Raw genomic sequence first — 7108 nt, forward strand, 5'->3', positions numbered from 1 at the left:
GATACGAAGGCATCAATTTTTCTTGACTCATAGAAACAAAATTTTTCATTGGGAAGATATGATCCAAGAGCTGATTTCTACTAAATCGAGCATGTATCAAAACAACTCACATCGTGAGATTCAAACTAGATTGTAGGTACACATTTATACCAAATATAATGTTATTCGACACAAAAATATAAATACACACACTCTCATTGAATGTTGCAAAAGTATTAATGTGTTTTGTTAGGCAAGTTGAAAGATGAGAATTAGGGATGGCAGTGGACCGGGGCGAGGGCGGGAGACAAGGTCTCCATCCCCGCCCTATCTCAAAATCCTGCCCTCCATCCTTGAAGGGTTTTGATTTTAAGCTCCATCTCCGTTTCATGTCCTTCATCCCCGATCCAAACAGGCAAGGCGGGGTGGGGGCCCATTTTTCCTCAATCTGTTGTCATCCCTAAAGAAGGATTGAGGATGGGGCGGGGTGGGGCGGGGCAGGCAAAAGCTTAAGTCCATAGTCGCCTCCATTCTTGCACAGGTTTTGATTTTAACCTTCATTGTCGTTTCATGTCCTCCATCCCCGGTCCAAACAGGGCAAGGCGGGGTGGAGAACCGTTCCCCGGTCTACTGCCATTCCTAATAAGAATGCCAAGATATCATGCAAATATTAAGATATTTTTATTTAAATGAAAATATCACATGTTATGACAATGTTTACATTTTTATTTCTCATGTCAAATAAACAGCCATTGGATCCTTGTTTATATTTTTTTCACTATGGTTGTACCACATTGGGTTTTAGTTTGGTTGAAGCTAACTTTACAATGCCTAGCGTTATAATAGGTCCATTTTCTTTTATATTTACACGGAGAAAGCAATCAGGTTTGGACCAGCTTGAATCCGAACTCGAGTGTGCCTTGAGGTCAAACCAACCAATAAGGTCTTGAATAAATCATGTTAATTTGTAAGCAATAAATACGAGGAACTCCTACCTTGTCTTGTACGAGCAGCTAGTGTGCGTCACCATGTGTTGGGACGTTGCAGGTTCAAAACCCAATGGTATTGTTGTATAACTGGTAGGGGGTCTGCCTAACCCGGCTTGACTTAAAAAAAAATGAGAGCCTCAAATTTAAATGAGCAAAAAATAACAAGAGTTACACACTGGTTTCTTAATAACCTGTATACTTCAATCTAGGGTTGTCAACGGGTTAGGTACCCGACCCATCAGGTTATACACAAACCTATCCAAATAACAATTTGCTAGGTTCGGGTTTCGCAAATTGAAATCTGAAAACCGGATCTTTATAATTTCAGAAGTTTACATAGTTACCAAGAAGCAAAATGGATAATGTGTACACTGAAAGTCACTACAAGAAAATTGTTAATTAGCGACGGAATTTTGCGATGGATTTTTTCCGTCGCTAATTAGCGAGAGATACAATTTGTCGCTAATTCGCGACGGATTAGCGAGGAAACAACTTTTATCGCTAATCTGTCGCTACTTAGCGATGGATTAGTGACTGCAATTTTTTGTCGCTAATTCTTATTACAAGAACACCATTTTAGCGATGGATTTAGAGAGGGAACTCTGTCGTCGCTAATCCGTCGCTAATTAGTGACGGAGTAGCGACAGAATACATTCCGTCGCTTTTTTGGTATTTTGATTTACGACGGCTTAGCGACGTAATTATTCCGTCGCTAAATGTCGCATAAATCCCTAATCCCATCCCTCTTTCTCTTTTTCCTGTTTCGCTGTCTTGCTCCCGCCCGCCGCCCGTCGGCTCTCGACACCGCCCGGCCGCCGCCGCTCGCCAGCCGCCGCTCCCCGTCCACTGCTCGCCAGCCGCCGCTCGCCAGCCGTCCACCGCTCGCCAGTCGCCGCTCGCCAGCCGTCCACCGCTCGCCAGCTGCCGCTCCCCGTCAGCCTTCCGCCACCGCCCGGCGACGCGCAGGTAATCATTTGCATCTGCATTTTCTTCTTCTTCTTCTTCTTCTTCTTCTTCTTCCTCCGATTCCTCATCTGCATTTTCTTCTTCTTCCATTAATTCTGTATAAAACATAAAAATCATCACAAAAGCAGGCTACATGACTGCTGCCTATTAGCCCATGAAGCTTTACAATCCATACACATTTCCAAGACAAAATCTTTCAGGTAGAAAACCAACTTATAAGTTGGCCTTAACTCAATGTTTGGAAATATTAGGGTTGAAAAGAAGTGGATCCAATGGATGCCTGAACTCGACTTCCATTGCAGTCTCTGAATGAAAAAAAGGATAATTTCTTCAAACCGTCATGTGGGCTGCACCAAGGTGATCCTTTATTGCCACTGCTTTTTATCCTTGCCATGGAAGGTCTTAGTGTAATGTTGGAAGACGCCATTGCACAAGGGAATCAAACTACCGGGTGCCACAAATTTCTCTCTTATTGTTTGTCGCTGACTTGATTATTTTTAGAGAGGCATCGGTCAAAAACTTAAAATTCTTGTGGTTGACTTAAGATGTTTTTCAGCCATTTTGGGTTTAAAAATAAAGGGATCTAAGAGCCAAGTCTTAGTATTCAATGCTATTGGGGGAAGAGTTGCAAAATATTGCATCAACTATTTTCAAGTGCCAAAAGGATGAGTTATCAATGCGCTACCTTGGCATTCCATTAGATTTGAGCATCACTTGAGTGAAACATTGAGAGCAACATCAACTCCAAGCTTCAATCTTGGAAGACAAGATTTTTCTCGTTTACGGGACACGGTACATTGGTAAGATTTGTCATTTCATCAATGGCCACCATTGGATGCAAATATCTTTTATGCCAAAGAAGGTGAAGGTGATCAAGAGGATGATTAAATCAATGAAAATTTTTATATAGGCTGGTCCAAATCAGCCAAAGGATGGGTTATGAAGAATTGGAAGCATGTGGAACAACCATTGCAAGTAGGTGGTCTTGGGGTTGTGGACCTAAGGTCTAATGATGCTTTGCTTGCCAAATGGTGGTGGATATTTACCACAGAAAATTCATTTATGAATGTTTTGAAAAAAAAATGATTTACATGAATGGTCATGGCGGTGGTGTGAAAATAGCAAATGAAAGAGGGGTTTGGGGTTTTGGAAAGGTCTGCAAAAGGTTCTAAACATTTTTCTTTTTGGAAGGGATCTGGATTTCATGTTTAGATAATTCCTTGTCTGCATTTCTTGTTTTGCTAATTTTTGTTAATCTTTTAGTTTTTCATTCTTGTAAAAGTTCTGTTTAGTCTTTTTGCTTCCTTTGCATAAGTGTTTGTGTTTCCCTAATTAGCTTCAATATTCATTGCAGTACATTACTTGCACACTTTATTTCATCGCATTTCATCATTAGATATATCATCATCAGTTTAGTTGTTTTTTGCATTGCATAAGTGTTTGTGTTTCCCTAATTAGCTTCAATATTCATTTTAACACAGTGTTTTTTGCAGATTTCTCAACGGAACTCGCTTGTGCCCCGCCACCCGTGGTAAGTAAGTGACAAAAACAATGCAAATCGGGTAAATACCCGTGGTGAGTAAGTGATGCAAGCGCATCACATGTTATTTAATTTATTGAATGTAACACTTTATTGTTCACACACTCACTTAGTTGTTGATATCTAGGACTGCTTTGTTGGAGTTCGGAGATCATGCTGAGCATGATTTTAATGTATGAATATGGAAGTGTTCTTATTTTTGGAGTACGGAGTCCATGCTATGCATGGTAGTAGTTAGTGGGATATTGAAGTGTATTTGCTGCAGGTACATGTTTGACATTTGTTTGATATGAATTATTTTGATGCATTGCAATGTTTGATGTGATTGTATACATGCTTACATGTAGTTACTTTCAATTTGATTATATCTTCCATGTGAAATTGTATACTGAAAGCATGCTTCAAATGAATGTATCGTGTCATGAATAGTTTGCACATGAAAATATTAAGTTATCAATGCATGCATCATAATTCTTGTGATTGTATGACATCATATATTGCATGATAAATTTGATATTTTCTTCATCATAGCATTCTGATGGTTCTCTTTTAACTGGTTAGGATACTATTCGTAACATCATACGACAGAATGACTGCAAACCGTGAATGAATGTACCGTAGGATAGTGGACAATGAGTTATCGCATGAATATATGGATGGTGTCGACAGTTTTATTGAATTTGCAATGGCAAGTGTCAGTACGGTAGATCCCACAGGTCGGATTAGGTGTCCCTGCAAGATTTGTAAGAATAATCGATTTGTAGAACCTCATGGCGTTAGACATCACCTATACAGGAAGGGTTTTGTGAGTGATTATCAGAACTGGACGTTTCATGGAGAAGAATTTAGAAACGATTTTAATGCACGGGTGAATATGGTGCACGATAATTCATATACGAATTTGATATTTGATGCTGCAGGAACAGAACTGGGTTCTGCTATGAGTTCTAGTGATGTAAGAACTGCTGTAGATGAAGAATCACCAAACGATGCAGCTAGTAGATTTTATGATTTACTTAGAGATGCTGATGAGCCACTTTGGAACGGTTGTGAGAGTCACACTATCTTGTCTGCAGTTCTTCAACTAATGAATTTGAAGTCCGAGTATAATTTGAGTCAATCATGTTTTGACCGTTTGTGCATGATTGTGAAGAGTATGTTGCCTAAAGATGAGAAATTGCCACAAAATTTCTATCGTGCAAAAGTTATGGTCAACGCTCTAGGTATGGGTTACAAAAAGATTGATGCTTGTCCAAATCACTGCATGTTGTATTTCAAGGAGCAGGAAAACGACATATCATGCCCGTCATGTGAGCATCCTCGGTTCAAGCCAAAGACAAGAGGCAATGGTAGCATGAGATCAAAGGAAGTTTCATACAAGTCGCTCCGCTACTTTCCTATCACTCCTAGATTGCAACGATTGTATATGTCTTCAAGGACAGCTAAACACATGAGATGGCATGCAAATAAAGTTCGACACGATTGTATATGCCTTAGCACACATACGAGTATGATCGAATCACATATATAGTTTTTTGCCTGCCTTAAAGCACATCTGAGCATGGTAGAATCACATATAGAGTTTTTTTATATGACTTAGAACACATATGAACATGCTATAATCACATATTCAATTTTTTGACTGCCTTAGCACACATATGAGCATGATAGAATCACACACACACACACACACATATATATATATATATATATATATAACTTTTTGTCTGCTTTAGAGCACATATGAGCATGATAGAATCACATATAAAGTTTTTTTGACTGCATTAGAACACATATGAGCATGCTATAATCACATATTCAGTTTTTTGACTGTCTAAGAACACATATGAGCATATTATAATCACATATTCAGTTTTTTGACTGCCTTAGCACACATATGAGCATGCTATAATAACATATAGAGTTTTTTTACTGCCTTAGAACACATATGAACATGTTATATATCATTTATGATAGAATCACATATAAAATTTTTGGCTTTGCCTGCCTTAGAGCATATATGAGCATGCTATATTCACATATTCAATTTTTTTACTGCCTTAGCACACATACGAGCATGATCGAATCACATATATAGTTTTTTGCCTGCCTTAAAGCACATCTGAGCATGGTAGAATCACATATAGAGTTTTTTTAGATGCCTTAGAACACATATGAACATGCTATAGTCACATATTCAATTTTTTGACTGCCTTAGCACACATATGAGCATGATAGAATCACATATATATATATATATAACTTTTTGTCTGCCTTAGAGCACATATGAGCATGATAGAATCACATATAAAGTTTTTTTGACTGCATTAGAACACATATGAGCATGCTATAATCACATATTCAGTTTTTTGACTGCCTAAGAACACATATGAGCATATTATAATCACATATTCAGTTTTTTGACTGCCTTAGCACACATATGAGCATGCTATAATAACATATAGAGTTTTTTTACTGCCTTAGAACACATATGAACATGTTATATATCATTTATGATAGAATCACATATAAATTTTTTGGCTTTGCCTGCCTTAGAGCACATATGAGCATGCTATATTCACATATTCAATTTTTTTACTGCCTTAGCACACATACGAGCATAATCGAATCACATATATAGTTTTTTGCCTGCCTTAAAGCACATCTGAGCATGGTAGAATCACATATAGAGTTTTTTTAGATGCTTTAGAACACATATGAACATGCTATAATCACATATTCAATTTTTTGACTGCCTTAGCACACATATGAGCATGATAGAATCACACACACACACACACACATATATATATATATATATATATATATATATATATATATATATATATATATATATATATATATAACTTTTTGTCTGCCTTAGAGCACATATGAGCATGATAGAATTACATATAAAGTTTTTTTGACTGCATTAGAACACATATGAGCATGCTATAATCACATATTCAGTTTTTTGACTGCCTAAGAACACATATGAGCATATTATAATCACATATTCAGTTTTTTGACTGCCTTATTACACATATGAGCATGCTATAATAACATATAGAGTTTTTTTACTGCCTTAGAACACATATGAACATGTTATATATCATTTATGATAGAATCACATATAAAATTTTTGGCTTTGCCTGCCTTAGAGCACATATGAGCATGCTATATTCACATATTCAATTTTTTTACTGCCTTAGCACACATACGAGCATGATCGAATCACATATATAGTTTTTTGCCTGCCTTAAAGCACATCTGAGCATGGTAGAATCACATATAGAGTTTTTTTAGATGCCTTAGAACACATATGAACATGCTATAATCACATATTCAATTTTTTGACTGCCTTAGCACACATATGAGAATGATAGAATCACATATATATATATATATATATATATATAACTTTTTGTCTGCCTTAGAGCACATATGAGCATGATAGAATCACATATAAAGTTTTTTTGACTGCATTAGAACACATATGAGCATGCTATAATCACATATTCAGTTTTTTGACTACCTAAGAACACATATGTGCATATTATAATCACATATTCAGTTTTTTGACTGCCTTAGCACAAATATGAGCATGTTATAATAACATATAGAGTTTTTTACT

The sequence above is a fragment of the Nuphar pumila genome, chromosome 10 (genome assembly GCF_984573655.1).
Source record: "Nuphar pumila chromosome 10, dmNupPumi1.hap1.1, whole genome shotgun sequence".
NCBI lineage: Eukaryota > Viridiplantae > Streptophyta > Magnoliopsida > Nymphaeales > Nymphaeaceae > Nuphar > Nuphar pumila.